General features: G+C 39.4%; 23 non-coding genes across 23 annotated transcripts; all 23 read left to right on the top strand.

The window, feature by feature from the left end:
* The first annotated feature begins 254 nt into the window (after positions 1-254).
* On the top strand, positions 255-337 carry trnal-uaa. The gene has a single exon. It is a non-coding gene; the product is annotated as a tRNA-Leu (tRNA).
* Positions 338-870: 533 nt separating this feature from the next.
* Positions 871-953, top strand: trnal-uaa. Its single transcript has one exon. It is a non-coding gene; the product is annotated as a tRNA-Leu (tRNA).
* A 533-nt stretch (positions 954-1,486) lies between these two features.
* Positions 1,487-1,569, top strand: trnal-uaa. Its single transcript has one exon. It is a non-coding gene; the product is annotated as a tRNA-Leu (tRNA).
* A 533-nt stretch (positions 1,570-2,102) lies between these two features.
* trnal-uaa lies at positions 2,103-2,185 on the top strand. Its single transcript has one exon. It is a non-coding gene; the product is annotated as a tRNA-Leu (tRNA).
* A 533-nt stretch (positions 2,186-2,718) lies between these two features.
* trnal-uaa lies at positions 2,719-2,801 on the top strand. The gene has a single exon. It is a non-coding gene; the product is annotated as a tRNA-Leu (tRNA).
* Positions 2,802-3,334: 533 nt separating this feature from the next.
* On the top strand, positions 3,335-3,417 carry trnal-uaa. Its single transcript has one exon. It is a non-coding gene; the product is annotated as a tRNA-Leu (tRNA).
* Positions 3,418-3,950: 533 nt separating this feature from the next.
* Positions 3,951-4,033, top strand: trnal-uaa. Its single transcript has one exon. It is a non-coding gene; the product is annotated as a tRNA-Leu (tRNA).
* A 533-nt stretch (positions 4,034-4,566) lies between these two features.
* On the top strand, positions 4,567-4,649 carry trnal-uaa. The gene has a single exon. It is a non-coding gene; the product is annotated as a tRNA-Leu (tRNA).
* Positions 4,650-5,182: 533 nt separating this feature from the next.
* On the top strand, positions 5,183-5,265 carry trnal-uaa. Its single transcript has one exon. It is a non-coding gene; the product is annotated as a tRNA-Leu (tRNA).
* A 532-nt stretch (positions 5,266-5,797) lies between these two features.
* On the top strand, positions 5,798-5,880 carry trnal-uaa. The gene has a single exon. It is a non-coding gene; the product is annotated as a tRNA-Leu (tRNA).
* A 533-nt stretch (positions 5,881-6,413) lies between these two features.
* Positions 6,414-6,496, top strand: trnal-uaa. The gene has a single exon. It is a non-coding gene; the product is annotated as a tRNA-Leu (tRNA).
* Positions 6,497-7,029: 533 nt separating this feature from the next.
* trnal-uaa lies at positions 7,030-7,112 on the top strand. The gene has a single exon. It is a non-coding gene; the product is annotated as a tRNA-Leu (tRNA).
* Positions 7,113-7,645: 533 nt separating this feature from the next.
* Positions 7,646-7,728, top strand: trnal-uaa. The gene has a single exon. It is a non-coding gene; the product is annotated as a tRNA-Leu (tRNA).
* A 533-nt stretch (positions 7,729-8,261) lies between these two features.
* trnal-uaa lies at positions 8,262-8,344 on the top strand. The gene has a single exon. It is a non-coding gene; the product is annotated as a tRNA-Leu (tRNA).
* A 533-nt stretch (positions 8,345-8,877) lies between these two features.
* On the top strand, positions 8,878-8,960 carry trnal-uaa. The gene has a single exon. It is a non-coding gene; the product is annotated as a tRNA-Leu (tRNA).
* Positions 8,961-9,494: 534 nt separating this feature from the next.
* Positions 9,495-9,577, top strand: trnal-uaa. The gene has a single exon. It is a non-coding gene; the product is annotated as a tRNA-Leu (tRNA).
* Positions 9,578-10,110: 533 nt separating this feature from the next.
* On the top strand, positions 10,111-10,193 carry trnal-uaa. Its single transcript has one exon. It is a non-coding gene; the product is annotated as a tRNA-Leu (tRNA).
* A 533-nt stretch (positions 10,194-10,726) lies between these two features.
* Positions 10,727-10,809, top strand: trnal-uaa. The gene has a single exon. It is a non-coding gene; the product is annotated as a tRNA-Leu (tRNA).
* Positions 10,810-11,342: 533 nt separating this feature from the next.
* On the top strand, positions 11,343-11,425 carry trnal-uaa. Its single transcript has one exon. It is a non-coding gene; the product is annotated as a tRNA-Leu (tRNA).
* Positions 11,426-11,958: 533 nt separating this feature from the next.
* trnal-uaa lies at positions 11,959-12,041 on the top strand. The gene has a single exon. It is a non-coding gene; the product is annotated as a tRNA-Leu (tRNA).
* Positions 12,042-12,574: 533 nt separating this feature from the next.
* On the top strand, positions 12,575-12,657 carry trnal-uaa. Its single transcript has one exon. It is a non-coding gene; the product is annotated as a tRNA-Leu (tRNA).
* Positions 12,658-13,190: 533 nt separating this feature from the next.
* Positions 13,191-13,273, top strand: trnal-uaa. Its single transcript has one exon. It is a non-coding gene; the product is annotated as a tRNA-Leu (tRNA).
* Positions 13,274-13,806: 533 nt separating this feature from the next.
* Positions 13,807-13,889, top strand: trnal-uaa. Its single transcript has one exon. It is a non-coding gene; the product is annotated as a tRNA-Leu (tRNA).
* The last annotated feature ends 329 nt before the right edge of the window (positions 13,890-14,218 follow it).

Below are 14,218 nucleotides of genomic sequence, written 5' to 3'. Positions count from 1 at the left end.
GTCCCATTATTCCACATTGACTCAGCATTTGTTAAATCTTTAGAAACACCTGGAAGTCGAGTTTCTACGACGTTAGACTCATGATCCAAATGAAGAATGTTCTTGTTGGTTTGAAACCCCCTTCTTGTATCTAGTTAAACTTGTATTTGGATGAAATCAAGTCTCATTTAGATTTTGTCCGTCTCAAAGCCAAAATAACTGACTTTATGCCCCTAATTCCAATTTGACAGAGCACTTAATTGTTAGTTACCTAAACCAGGATGGCCGAGAGGTTAAGGCGTTGGACTTAAGTTCCAATGGACATATGTCCTCGTGGGTTCGATCCCCACTCCTGGTAGACTTTTAGCTCTGAATTGGATGTAATCAACTCTCCTTTCACTCATTTGGATTTTGGGTGGACCAAAGCGGACCCGTTATTCCACTTTGACTCAGCACTTGTTAATCATTTAGAAACATCTGGATGGCCGAGGTGTTAAGGTGTTGGACTCATGATGGAATTGAAGATTATTCAAGTTGATTTGAAACTAACTCCTGGTTGAAGTTTGATTTTGATGTAATCAACCCTCCTTTCACTCATGTGGATGTTGTGTTGATCCCAGCTGAAATAAATGGCTTTGTCCCCTTATTCCACATTGACTCAGCATTTGTTAAATCTTTAGAAACACCTGGAAGTCGAGATTCTACGACGTTAGACTCATGATCAAAATGAAGAATGTTCTTGTTGGTTTGAAACCCCCTTCTTGTATCTAGTTAAACTTGTATTTGGATGAAATCAAGTCTCATTTAGATTTTGTCCGTCTCAAAGCCAAAATAACTGACTTTATGCCCCTAATTCCAATTTGACAGAGCACTTAATTGTACTTTACCTAAACCAGGATGGCTGAGAGGTTAAGGCGTTGGACTTAAGTTCCAATATACATTTGTCCTCGTGGGTTCGATCCCCACTCCTGGTAGACTTTTAGCTCTGAATTGGATGTAATCAACTCTCCTTTCACTCATTTGGATTTTGGGTGGACCAAAGCGGACCCGTTATTCCACTTTGACTCAGCACTTGTTAATTGTTTAGAAACATCTGGATGGCCGAGGTGTTAAGGTGTTACACTCATGATGAAATTGAAGATTATTCTACTTGATTTGAAACTCACTCCTGGTTGAAGTTTGATTTTGATGTAATCAAACCTCCTTTCACTCATTTGGATGTTGTGTTGATCCCAGCTGAAATAAATGGCTTTGTCCCATTATTCCACATTGACTCAGCATTTGTTAAATCTTTAGAAACACCTGGAAGTCGAGTTTCTACGACGTTAGACTCATGATCCAAATGAAGAATGTTCTTCTTGGTTTGAAACCCCCTTCTTGTATCTAGTTAAACTTGTATTTGGATGAAATCAAGTCTCATTTAGATTTTGTCCGTCTCAAAGCCAAAATAACTGACTTTATGCCCCTAATTCCAATTTGACAGAGCACTTAATTGTACTTTACCTAAACCAGGATGGCAGAGAGGTTAAGGCGTTGGACTTAAGTTCCAATGGACATATGTCCTCGTGGGTTCGATCCCCACGCCTGGTAGACTTTTAGCTCTGAATTGGATGTAATCAACTCTCCTTCCACTCATTTGGATTTTGGGTGGATCAAAGCGGACCCGTTATTCCACTTTGACTCAGCACTTGTTAATCATTTAGAAACATCTGGATGGCCGAGGTGTTAAGGTGTTGGACTCATGATGGAATTGAAGATTATTCAAGTTGATTTGAAACTAACTCCTGGTTGAAGTTTGATTTTGATGTAATCAACCCTCCTTTCACTCATTTTGATGTTGTGTTGATCCCAGCTGAAATACATGGCTTTGTCCCCTTATTCCACATTGACACAGCATTTGTTAAATCTTTAGAAACACCTGGAAGTCGAGTTTCTACGACGTTAGACTCATGATCCAAATGAAGAATGTTCTTGTTGGTTTGAAACCACTTTCTTGTATCTAGTTAAACTTGTATTTGGATGAAATCAAGTCTCATTTAGATTTTGTCCGTCTCAAAGCCAAAATAACTGACTTTATGCCCCTAATTCCAATTTGACAGGGCACTTAATTGTACTTTACCTAAACCAGGATGGCCGAGAGGTTAAGGCGTTGGACTTAAGTTCCAATGGACATATGTCCTTGTGGGTTCGATCCCCACTCCTGGTAGACTTTTAGCTCTGAATTGGATGTAATCAACTCTCCTTCCACTCATTTGGATTTTGGGTGGATCAAAGCGGACCCGTTATTCCACTTTGACTCAGCACTTGTTAATCATTTAGAAACATCTGGATGGCCGAGGTGTTAAGGTGTTGGACTCATGATGGAATTGAAGATTATTCAAGTTGATTTGAAACTCACTCCTGGTTGAAGTTTGATTTTGATGTAATCAACCCTCCTTTCACTCATTTGGATGTTGTGTTGATCCCAGCTGAAATAAATGGCTTTGTCCCCTTATTCCACATTGACTCAGCATTTGTTAAATCTTTAGAAACACCTGGAAGTCGAGTTTCTACGACGTTAGACTCATGATCCAAATGAAGAATGTTCTTGTTGGTTTGAAACCCCCTTCTTGTATCAAGTTAAACTTGTATTTGGATGAAATCAAGTCTCATTTAGATTTTGTCTGGCTCAAAGCCAAAATAACTGACGCTTTGCTCCTAATTCCAATTTGACTGGGCACTTGTTTGTTCTTAACTTAAACCAGGATGGCCGAGAGGTTAAGGCGTTGGACTTAAATTCTAATGTACATATGTCCTCGTGGGTTCGATCCCCACTCCTGGTAGACTTTTAGCTCTGAATTGGATGTAATCAACTCTCCTTCCACTCATTTGGATTTTGGGTGGATCAAAGCGGACCCGTTATTCCACTATGACTCAGCACTTGTTAATCATTTAGAAACATCTGGATGGCCGAGGTGTTAAGGTGTTGGACTCATGATGGAATTGAAGATTATTCAAGTTGATTTGAAACTAACTCCTGGTTGAAGTTTGATTTTGATGTAATCAACCCTCCTTTCACTCATTTGGATGTTGTGTTTATCCCAGCTGAAATAAATGGCTTTGTCCCATTATTCCACATTGACTCAGCATTTGTTAAATCTTTAGAAACACCTGGAAGTCGAGTTTCTACGACGTTAGACTCATGATCCAAATGAAGAATGTTCTTCTTGGTTTGAAACCCCCTTCTTGTATCTAGTTAAACTTGTATTTGGATGAAATCAAGTCTCATTTAGATTTTGTCCGTCTCAAAGCCAAAATAACTGACTTTATGCCCCTAATTCCAATTTGACAGAGCACTTAATTGTACTTTACCTAAACCAGGATGGCAGAGAGGTTAAGGCGTTGGACTTAAGTTCCAATGGACATATGTCCTCGTGGGTTCGATCCCCACTCCTGGTAGACTTTTAGCTCTGAATTGGATGTAATCAACTCTCCTTCCACTCATTTGGATTTTGGGTGGATCAAAGCGGACCCGTTATTCCACTTTGACTCAGCACTTGTTAATCATTTAGAAACATCTGAATGGCAGAGGTGTTAAGGTGTTACACTCATGATGAAATTGAAGACTATTCTAGTTGATTTGAAACTCACTCCTGGTTGAAGTTTGATTTTGATGTAATCAACCCTCCTTTCACTCATTTGGATGTTGTGTTTATCCCAGCTGAAATAAATGGCTTTGTCCCATTATTCCACATTGACTCAGCATTTGTTAAATCTTTAGAAACACCTGGAAGTCGAGTTTCTACGACGTTAGACTCATGATCCAAATGAAGAATGTTCTTGTTGGTTTGAAACCCCCTTCTTGTATCTAGTTAAACTTGTATTTGGATGAAATCAAGTCTCATTTAGATTTTGTCCGTCTCAAAGCCAAAATAACTGACTTTATGCCCCTAATTCCAATTTGACAGAGCACTTAATTGTACTTTACCTAAACCAGGATGGCAGAGAGGTTAAGGCGTTGGACTTAAGTTCCAATGGACATATGTCCTCGTGGGTTCGATCCCCACTCCTGGTAGACTTTTAGCTCTGAATTGAATGTAATCAACTCTCCTTCCACTCATTTGGATTTTGGGTGGATCAAAGCGGACCCGTTATTCCACTTTGACTCAGCACTTGTTAATCATTTAGAAACATCTGGATGGCCGAGGTGTTAAGGTGTTGGACTCATGATGGAATTGAAGATTATTCAAGTTGATTTGAAACTAACTCCTGGTTGAAGTTTGATTTTGATGTAATCAACCCTCCTTTCACTCATTTGGATGTTGTGTTGATCCCAGCTGAAATAAATGGCTTTGTCCCATTATTCCACATTGACTCAGCATTTGTTAAATCTTTAGAAACACCTGGAAGTCGAGTTTCTACGACGTTAGACTCATGATCCAAATGAAGAATGTTCTTGTTGGTTTGAAACCCCCTTCTTGTATCTAGTTAAACTTGTATTTGGATGAAATCAAGTCTCATTTAGATTTTGTCCGTCTCAAAGCAAAAATAACTGACTTTATGCCCCTAATTCCAATTTGACAGAGCACTTAATTGTACTTTACCTAAACCAGGATGGCCGAGAGGTTAAGGCGTTGGACTTAAGTTCCAATGGACATATGTCCTCGTGGGTTCGATCCCCACTCCTGGTAGACTTTTAGCTCTGAATTGGATGTAATCAACTCTCCTTCCACTCATTTGGATTTTGGGTGGATCAAAGCGGACCCGTTATTCCACTTTGACTCAGCACTTGTTAATCATTTAGAAACATCTGGATGGCCGAGGTGTTAAGGTGTTGGACTCATGATGGAATTGAAGATTATTCAAGTTGATTTGAAACTAACTCCTGGTTGAAGTTTGATTTTGATGTAATCAACCCTCCTTTCACTCATTTGGATGTTGTGTTTATCCCAGCTGAAATAAATGGCTTTGTCCCATTATTCCACATTGACTCAGCATTTGTTAAATCTTTAGAAACACCTGGAAGTCGAGTTTCTACGACGTTAGACTCATGATCCAAATGAAGAATGTTCTTGTTGGTTTGAAACCCCCTTCTTGTATCTAGTTAAACTTGTATTTGGATGAAATCAAGTCTCATTTAGATTTTGTCCGTCTCAAAGCAAAAATAACTGACTTTATGCCCCTAATTCCAATTTGACAGAGCACTTAATTGTACTTTACCTAAACCAGGATGGCCGAGAGGTTAAGGCGTTGGACTTAAGTTCCAATGGACATATGTCCTCGTGGGTTCGATCCCCACTCCTGGTAGACTTTTAGCTCTGAATTGGATGTAATCAACTCTCCTTCCACTCATTTGGATTTTGGGTGGATCAAAGCGGACCCGTTATTCCACTTTGACTCAGCACTTGTTAATCATTTAGAAACATCTGGATGGCCGAGGTGTTAAGGTGTTGGACTCATGATGGAATTGAAGATTATTCAAGTTGATTTGAAACTAACTCCTGGTTGAAGTTTGATTTTGATGTAATCAACCCTCCTTTCACTCATTTGGATGTTGTGTTGATCCCAGCTGAAATAAATGGCTTTGTCCCATTATTCCACATTGACTCAGCATTTGTTAAATCTTTAGAAACACCTGGAAGTCGAGTTTCTACGACGTTAGACTCATGATCCAAATGAAGAATGTTCTTGTTGGTTTGAAACCCCCTTCTTGTATCTAGTTAAACTTGTATTTGGATGAAATCAAGTCTCATTTAGATTATGTCCGTCTCAAAGCAAAATAACTGACTTTATGCCCCTAATTCCAATTTGACAGAGCACTTAATTGTACTTTACCTAAACCAGGATGGCCGAGAGGTTAAGGCGTTGGACTTAAGTTCCAATGGACATATGTCCTCGTGGGTTCGATCCCCACTCCTGGTAGACTTTTAGCTCTGAATTGGATGTAATCAACTCTCCTTCCACTCATTTGGATTTTGGGTGGATCAAAGCGGACCCGTTATTCCACTTTGACTCAGCACTTGTTAATCATTTAGAAACATCTGGATGGCCGAGGTGTTAAGGTGTTGGACTCATGATGGAATTGAAGATTATTCAAGTTGATTTGAAACTAACTCCTGGTTGAAGTTTGATTTTGATGTAATCAACCCTCCTTTCACTCATTTGGATGTTGTGTTTATCCCAGCTGAAATAAATGGCTTTGTCCCATTATTCCACATTGACTCAGCATTTGTTAAATCTTTAGAAACACCTGGAAGTCGAGTTTCTACGACGTTAGACTCATGATCCAAATGAAGAATGTTCTTGTTGGTTTGAAACCCCCTTCTTGTATCTAGTTAAACTTGTATTTGGATGAAATCAAGTCTCATTTAGATTTTGTCCGTCTCAAAGCAAAAATAACGGACTTTATGCCCCTAATTCCAATTTGACAGAGCACTTAATTGTACTTTACCTAAACCAGGATGGCCGAGAGGTTAAGGCGTTGGACTTAAGTTCCAATGGACATATGTCCTCGTGGGTTCGATCCCCACTCCTGGTAGACTTTTAGCTCTGAATTGGATGTAATCAACTCTCCTTCCACTCATTTGGATTTTGGGTGGATCAAAGCGGACCCGTTATTCCACTTTGACTCAGCACTTGTTAATCATTTAGAAACATCTGGATGGCCGAGGTGTTAAGGTGTTGGACTCATGATGGAATTGAAGATTATTCAAGTTGATTTGAAACTAACTCCTGGTTGAAGTTTGATTTTGATGTAATCAACCCTCCTTTCACTCATTTGGATGTTGTGTTTATCCCAGCTGAAATAAATGGCTTTGTCCCATTATTCCACATTGACTCAGCATTTGTTAAATCTTTAGAAACACCTGGAAGTCGAGTTTCTACGACGTTAGACTCATGATCCAAATGAAGAATGTTCTTGTTGGTTTGAAACCCCCTTCTTGTATCTAGTTAAACTTGTATTTGGATGAAATCAAGTCTCATTTAGATTTTGTCCGTCTCAAAGCAAAAATAACGGACTTTATGCCCCTAATTCCAATTTGACAGAGCACTTAATTGTACTTTACCTAAACCAGGATGGCCGAGAGGTTAAGGCGTTGGACTTAAGTTCCAATGGACATATGTCCTCGTGGGTTCGATCCCCACTCCTGGTAGACTTTTAGCTCTGAATTGGATGTAATCAACTCTCCTTCCACTCATTTGGATTTTGGGTGGATCAAAGCGGACCCGTTATTCCACTTTGACTCAGCACTTGTTAATCATTTAGAAACATCTGGATGGCCGAGGTGTTAAGGTGTTGGACTCATTATGGAATTGAAGATTATTCAAGTTGATTTGAAACTAACTCCTGGTTGAAGTTTGATTTTGATGTAATCAACCCTCCTTTCACTCATTTGGATGTTGTGTTGATCCCAGCTGAAATAAATGGCTTTGTCCCATTATTCCACATTGACTCAGCATTTGTTAAATCTTTAGAAACACCTGGAAGTCGAGTTTCTATGACGTTAGACTCATGATCCAAATGAAGAATGGTCTTGTTGGTTTGAAACCCCCTTCTTGTATCTAGTTAAACTTGTATTTGGATGAAATCAAGTCTCATTTACATTTTGTCCGTCTCAAAGCCAAAATAACTGACTTTATGCCCCTAATTCCAATTTGACAGAGCACTTAATTGTACTTTACCTAAACCAGGATGGCCGAGAGGTTAAGGCGTTGGACTTAAGTTCCAATGGACATATGTCCTCGTGGGTTCGATCCCCACTCCTGGTAGACTTTTAGCTCTGAATTGGATGTAATCAACTCTCCTTCCACTCATTTGGATTTTGGGTGGATCAAAGCGGACCCGTTATTCCACTTTGACTCAGCACTTGTTAATCATTTAGAAACATCTGGATGGCCGAGGTGTTAAGGTGTTGGACTCATGATGGAATTGAAGATTATTCAAGTTGATTTGAAACTAACTCCTGGTTGAAGTTTGATTTTGATGTAATCAACCCTCCTTTCACTCATTTGGATGTTGTGTTGATCCCAGCTGAAATAAATGGCTTTGTCCCATTATTCCACATTGACTCAGCATTTGTTAAATCTTTAGAAACACCTGGAAGTCGAGTTTCTACGACGTTAGACTCATGATCCAAATGAAGAATGTTCTTGTTGGTTTGAAACCCCCTTCTTGTATCTAGTTAAACTTGTATTTGGATGAAATCAAGTCTCATTTAGATTTTGTCCGTCTCAAAGCCAAAATAACTGACTTTATGCCCCTAATTCCAATTTGACAGAGCACTTAATTGTACTTTACCTAAACCAGGATGGCCGAGAGGTTAAGGCGTTGGACTTAAGTTCCAATGGACATATGTCCTCGTGGGTTCGATCCCCACTCCTGGTAGACTTTTAGCTCTGAATTGGATGTAATCAACTCTCCTTCCACTCATTTGGATTTTGGGTGGATCAAAGCGGACCCGTTATTCCACTTTGACTCAGCACTTGTTAATCATTTAGAAACATCTGGATGGCCGAGGTGTTAAGGTGTTGGACTCATGATGGAATTGAAGATTATTCAAGTTGATTTGAAACTAACTCCTGGTTGAAGTTTGATTTTGATGTAATCAACCCTCCTTTCACTCATTTGGATGTTGTGTTGATCCCAGCTGAAATAAATGGCTTTGTCCCATTATTCCACATTGACTCAGCATTTGTTAAATCTTTAGAAACACCTGGAAGTCGAGTTTCTACGACGTTAGACTCATGATCCAAATGAAGAATGTTCTTGTTGGTTTGAAACCCCCTTCTTGTATCTAGTTAAACTTGTATTTGGATGAAATCAAGTCTCATTTAGATTATGTCCGTCTCAAAGCAAAAATAACGGACTTTATGCCCCTAATTCCAATTTGACAGAGCACTTAATTGTACTTTACCTAAACCAGGATGGCCGAGAGGTTAAGGCGTTGGACTTAAGTTCCAATGGACATATGTCCTCGTGGGTTCGATCCCCACTCCTGGTAGACTTTTAGCTCTGAATTGGATGTAATCAACTCTCCTTCCACTCATTTGGATTTTGGGTGGATCAAAGCGGACCCGTTATTCCACTTTGACTCAGCACTTGTTAATCATTTAGAAACATCTGGATGGCCGAGGTGTTAAGGTGTTGGACTCATGATGGAATTGAAGATTATTCAAGTTGATTTGAAACTAACTCCTGGTTGAAGTTTGATTTTGATGTAATCAACCCTCCTTTCACTCATTTGGATGTTGTGTTTATCCCAGCTGAAATAAATGGCTTTGTCCCATTATTCCACATTGACTCAGCATTTGTTAAATCTTTAGAAACACCTGGAAGTCGAGTTTCTACGACGTTAGACTCATGATCAAAATGAAGAATGTTCTTGTTGGTTTGAAACCCCCTTCTTGTATCTAGTTAAACTTGTATTTGGATGAAATCAAGTCTCATTTAGATTTTGTCCGTCTCAAAGCCAAAAATAACGGACTTTATGCCCCTAATTCCAATTTGACAGAGCACTTAATTGTACTTTACCTAAACCAGGATGGCCGAGAGGTTAAGGCGTTGGACTTAAGTTCCAATGGACATATGTCCTCGTGGGTTCGATCCCCACTCCTGGTAGACTTTTAGCTCTGAATTGGATGTAATCAACTCTCCTTCCACTCATTTGGATTTTGGGTGGATCAAAGCGGACCCGTTATTCCACTTTGACTCAGCACTTGTTAATCATTTAGAAACATCTGGATGGCCGAGGTGTTAAGGTGTTGGACTCATGATGGAATTGAAGATTATTCAAGTTGATTTGAAACTAACTCCTGGTTGAAGTTTGATTTTGATGTAATCAACTCTCCTTTCACTCATTTGGATGTTGTGTTTATCCCAGCTGAAATAAATGGCTTTGTCCCATTATTCCACATTGACTCAGCATTTGTTAAATCTTTAGAAACACCTGGAAGTCGAGTTTCTATGACGTTAGACTCATGATCCAAATGAAGAATGTTCTTGTTGGTTTGAAACCCCCTTCTTGTATCTAGTTAAACTTGTATTTGGATGAAATCAAGTCTCATTTAGATTTTGTCAGTCTCAAAGCAAAAATAACTGACTTTATGCCCCTAATTCCAATTTGACAGAGCACTTAATTGTACTTTACTTAAACCAGGATGGTCGAGAGGTTAAGGCGTTGGACGTAAGTTCCAATGGACATATGTCCTCGTGGGTTCGATCCCCACTCCTGGTAGACTTTTAGCTCTGAATTGGATGTAATCAACTCTCCTTCCACTCATTTGGATTTTGGGTGGATCAAAGCGGACCCGTTATTCCACTTTGACTCAGCACTTGTTAATCATTTAGAAACATCTGGATGGCCGAGGTGTTAAGGTGTTGGACTCATGATGGAATTGAAGATTATTCAAGTTGATTTGAAACTAACTCCTGGTTGAAGTTTGATTTTGATGTAATCAACCCTCCTTTCACTCATTTGGATGTTGTGTTTATCCCAGCTGAAATAAATGGCTTTGTCCCATTATTCCACATTGACTCAGCATTTGTTAAATCTTTAGAAACACCTGGAAGTCGAGTTTCTACGACGTTAGACTCATGATCCAAATGAAGAATGTTCTTGTTGGTTTGAAACCCCCTTCTTGTATCTAGTTAAACTTGTATTTGGATGAAATCAAGTCTCATTTAGATTATGTCCGTCTCAAAGCAAAAATAACGGACTTTATGCCCCTAATTCCAATTTGACAGAGCACTTAATTGTACTTTACCTAAACCAGGATGGCCGAGAGGTTAAGGCGTTGGACTTAAGTTCCAATGGACATATGTCCTCGTGGGTTCGATCCCCACTCCTGGTAGACTTTTAGCTCTGAATTGGATGTAATCAACTCTCCTTCCACTCATTTGGATTTTGGGTGGATCAAAGCGGACCCGTTATTCCACTTTGACTCAGCACTTGTTAATCATTTAGAAACATCTGGATGGCCGAGGTGTTAAGGTGTTGGACTCATGATGGAATTGAAGATTATTCAAGTTGATTTGAAACTAACTCCTGGTTGAAGTTTGATTTTGATGTAATCAACCCTCCTTTCACTCATTTGGATGTTGTGTTGATCCCAGCTGAAATAAATGGCTTTGTCCCATTATTCCACATTGACTCAGCATTTGTTAAATCTTTAGAAACACCTGGAAGTCGAGTTTCTACGACGTTAGACTCATGATCCAAATGAAGAATGTTCTTGTTGGTTTGAAACCCCCTTCTTGTATCTAGTTAAACTTGTATTTGGATGAAATCAAGTCTCATTTAGATTATGTCCGTCTCAAAGCAAAAATAACTGACTTTATGCCCCTAATTCCAATTTGACAGAGCACTTAATTGTACTTTACCTAAACCAGGATGGCCGAGAGGTTAAGGCGTTGGACTTAAGTTCCAATGGACATATGTCCTCGTGGGTTCGATCCCCACTCCTGGTAGACTTTTAGCTCTGAATTGGATGTAATCAACTCTCCTTCCACTCATTTGGATTTTGGGTGGATCAAAGCGGACCCGTTATTCCACTTTGACTCAGCACTTGTTAATCATTTAGAAACATCTGGATGGCCGAGGTGTTAAGGTGTTGGACTCATGATGGAATTGAAGATTATTCAAGTTGATTTGAAACTAACTCCTGGTTGAAGTTTGATTTTGATGTAATCAACCCTCCTTTCACTCATTTGGATGTTGTGTTTATCCCAGCTGAAATAAATGGCTTTGTCCCATTATTCCACATTGACTCAGCATTTGTTAAATCTTTAGAAACACCTGGAAGTCGAGTTTCTACGACGTTAGACTCATGATCCAAATGAAGAATGTTCTTGTTGGTTTGAAACCCCCTTCTTGTATCTAGTTAAACTTGTATTTGGATGAAATCAAGTCTCATTTAGATTATGTCCGTCTCAAAGCAAAAATAACGGACTTTATGCCCCTAATTCCAATTTGACAGAGCACTTAATTGTACTTTACCTAAACCAGGATGGCCGAGAGGTTAAGGCGTTGGACTTAAGTTCCAATGGACATATGTCCTCGTGGGTTCGATCCCCACTCCTGGTAGACTTTTAGCTCTGAATTGGATGTAATCAACTCTCCTTCCACTCATTTGGATTTTGGGTGGATCAAAGCGGACCCGTTATTCCACTTTGACTCAGCACTTGTTAATCATTTAGAAACATCTGGATGGCCGAGGTGTTAAGGTGTTGGACTCATGATGGAATTGAAGATTATTCAAGTTGATTTGAAACTAACTCCTGGTTGAAGTTTGATTTTGATGTAATCAACCCTCCTTTCACTCATTTGGATGTTGTGTTTATCCCAGCTGAAATAAATGGCTTTGTCCCATTATTCCACATTGACTCAGCATTTGTTAAATCTTTAGAAACACCTGGAAGTCGAGTTTCTACGACGTTAGACTCATGATCCAAATGAAGAATGTTCTTGTTGGTTTGAAACCCCCTTCTTGTATCTAGTTAAACTTGTATTTGGATGAAATCAAGTCTCATTTAGATTATGTCCGTCTCAAAGCAAAAATAACTGACTTTATGCCCCTAATTCCAATTTGACAGAGCACTTAATTGTACTTTACCTAAACCAGGATGGCCGAGAGGTTAAGGCGTTGGACTTAAGTTCCAATGGACATATGTCCTCGTGGGTTCGATCCCCACTCCTGGTAGACTTTTAGCTCTGAATTGGATGTAATCAACTCTCCTTCCACTCATTTGGATTTTGGGTGGATCAAAGCGGACCCGTTATTCCACTTTGACTCAGCACTTGTTAATCATTTAGAAACATCTGGATGGCCGAGGTGTTAAGGTGTTGGACTCATGATGGAATTGAAGATTATTCAAGTTGATTTGAAACTAACTCCTGGTTGAAGTTTGATTTTGATGTAATCAACCCTCCTTTCACTCATTTGGATGTTGTGTTTATCCCAGCTGAAATAAATGGCTTTGTCCCATTATTCCACATTGACTCAGCATTTGTTAAATCTTTAGAAACACCTGGAAGTCGAGTTTCTACGACGTTAGACTCATGATCCAAATGAAGAATGTTCTTGTTGGTTTGAAACCCCCTTCTTGTATCTAGTTAAACTTGTATTTGGATGAAATCAAGTCTCATTTAGATTATGTCCGTCTCAAAGCAAAAATAACTGACTTTATGCCCCTAATTCCAATTTGACAGAGCACTTAATTGTACTTTACCTAAACCAGGATGGCCGAGAGGTTAAGGCGTTGGACTTAAGTTCCAATGGACATATGTCCTCGTGGGTTCGATCCCCACTCCTGGTAGACTTTTAGCTCTGAATTGGATGTAATCAACTCTCCTTCCACTCATTTGGATTTTGGGTGGATCAAAGCGGACCCGTTATTCCACTTTGACTCAGCACTTGTTAATCATTTAGAAACATCTGGATGGCCGAGGTGTTAAGGTGTTGGACTCATGATGGAATTGAAGATTATTCAAGTTGATTTGAAACTAACTCCTGGTTGAAGTTTGATTTTGATGTAATCAACCCTCCTTTCACTCATTTGGATGTTGTGTTTATCCCAGCTGAAATAAATGGCTTTGTCCCATTATTCCACATTGACTCAGCATTTGTTAAATCTTTAGAAACACCTGGAAGTCGAGTTTCTACGACGTTAGACTCATGATCCAAATGAAGAATGTTCTTGTTGGTTTGAAACCCCCTTCTTGTATCTAGTTAAACTTGTATTTGGATGAAATCAAGTCTCATTTAGATTTTGTCCGTCTCAAAGCAAAAATAACTGACTTTATGCCCCTAATTCCAATTTGACAGAGCACTTAATTGTACTTTACCTAAACCAGGATGGCCGAGAGGTTAAGGCGTTGGACTTAAGTTCCAATGGACATATGTCCTCGTGGGTTCGATCCCCACTCCTGGTAGACTTTTAGCTCTGAATTGGATGTAATCAACTCTCCTTCCACTCATTTGGATTTTGGGTGGATCAAAGCGGACCCGTTATTCCACTTTGACTCAGCACTTGTTAATCATTTAGAAACATCTGGATGGCCGAGGTGTTAAGGTGTTGGACTCATGATGGAATTGAAGATTATTCAAGTTGATTTGAAACTAACTCCTGGTTGAAGTTTGATTTTGATGTAATCAACCCTCCTTTCACTCATTTGGATGTTGTGTTTATCCCAGCTGAAATAAATGGCTTTGTCCCATTATTCCACATTGACTCAGCATTTGTTAAATCTTTAGAAACACC

The sequence above is a fragment of the Coregonus clupeaformis genome, chromosome 17, assembly GCF_020615455.1.
Source record: "Coregonus clupeaformis isolate EN_2021a chromosome 17, ASM2061545v1, whole genome shotgun sequence".
NCBI lineage: Eukaryota > Metazoa > Chordata > Actinopteri > Salmoniformes > Salmonidae > Coregonus > Coregonus clupeaformis.
The sequence above is the reverse complement of the archived record's forward strand: the minus strand, read 5'-3'. Positions and strand labels throughout refer to the sequence as shown.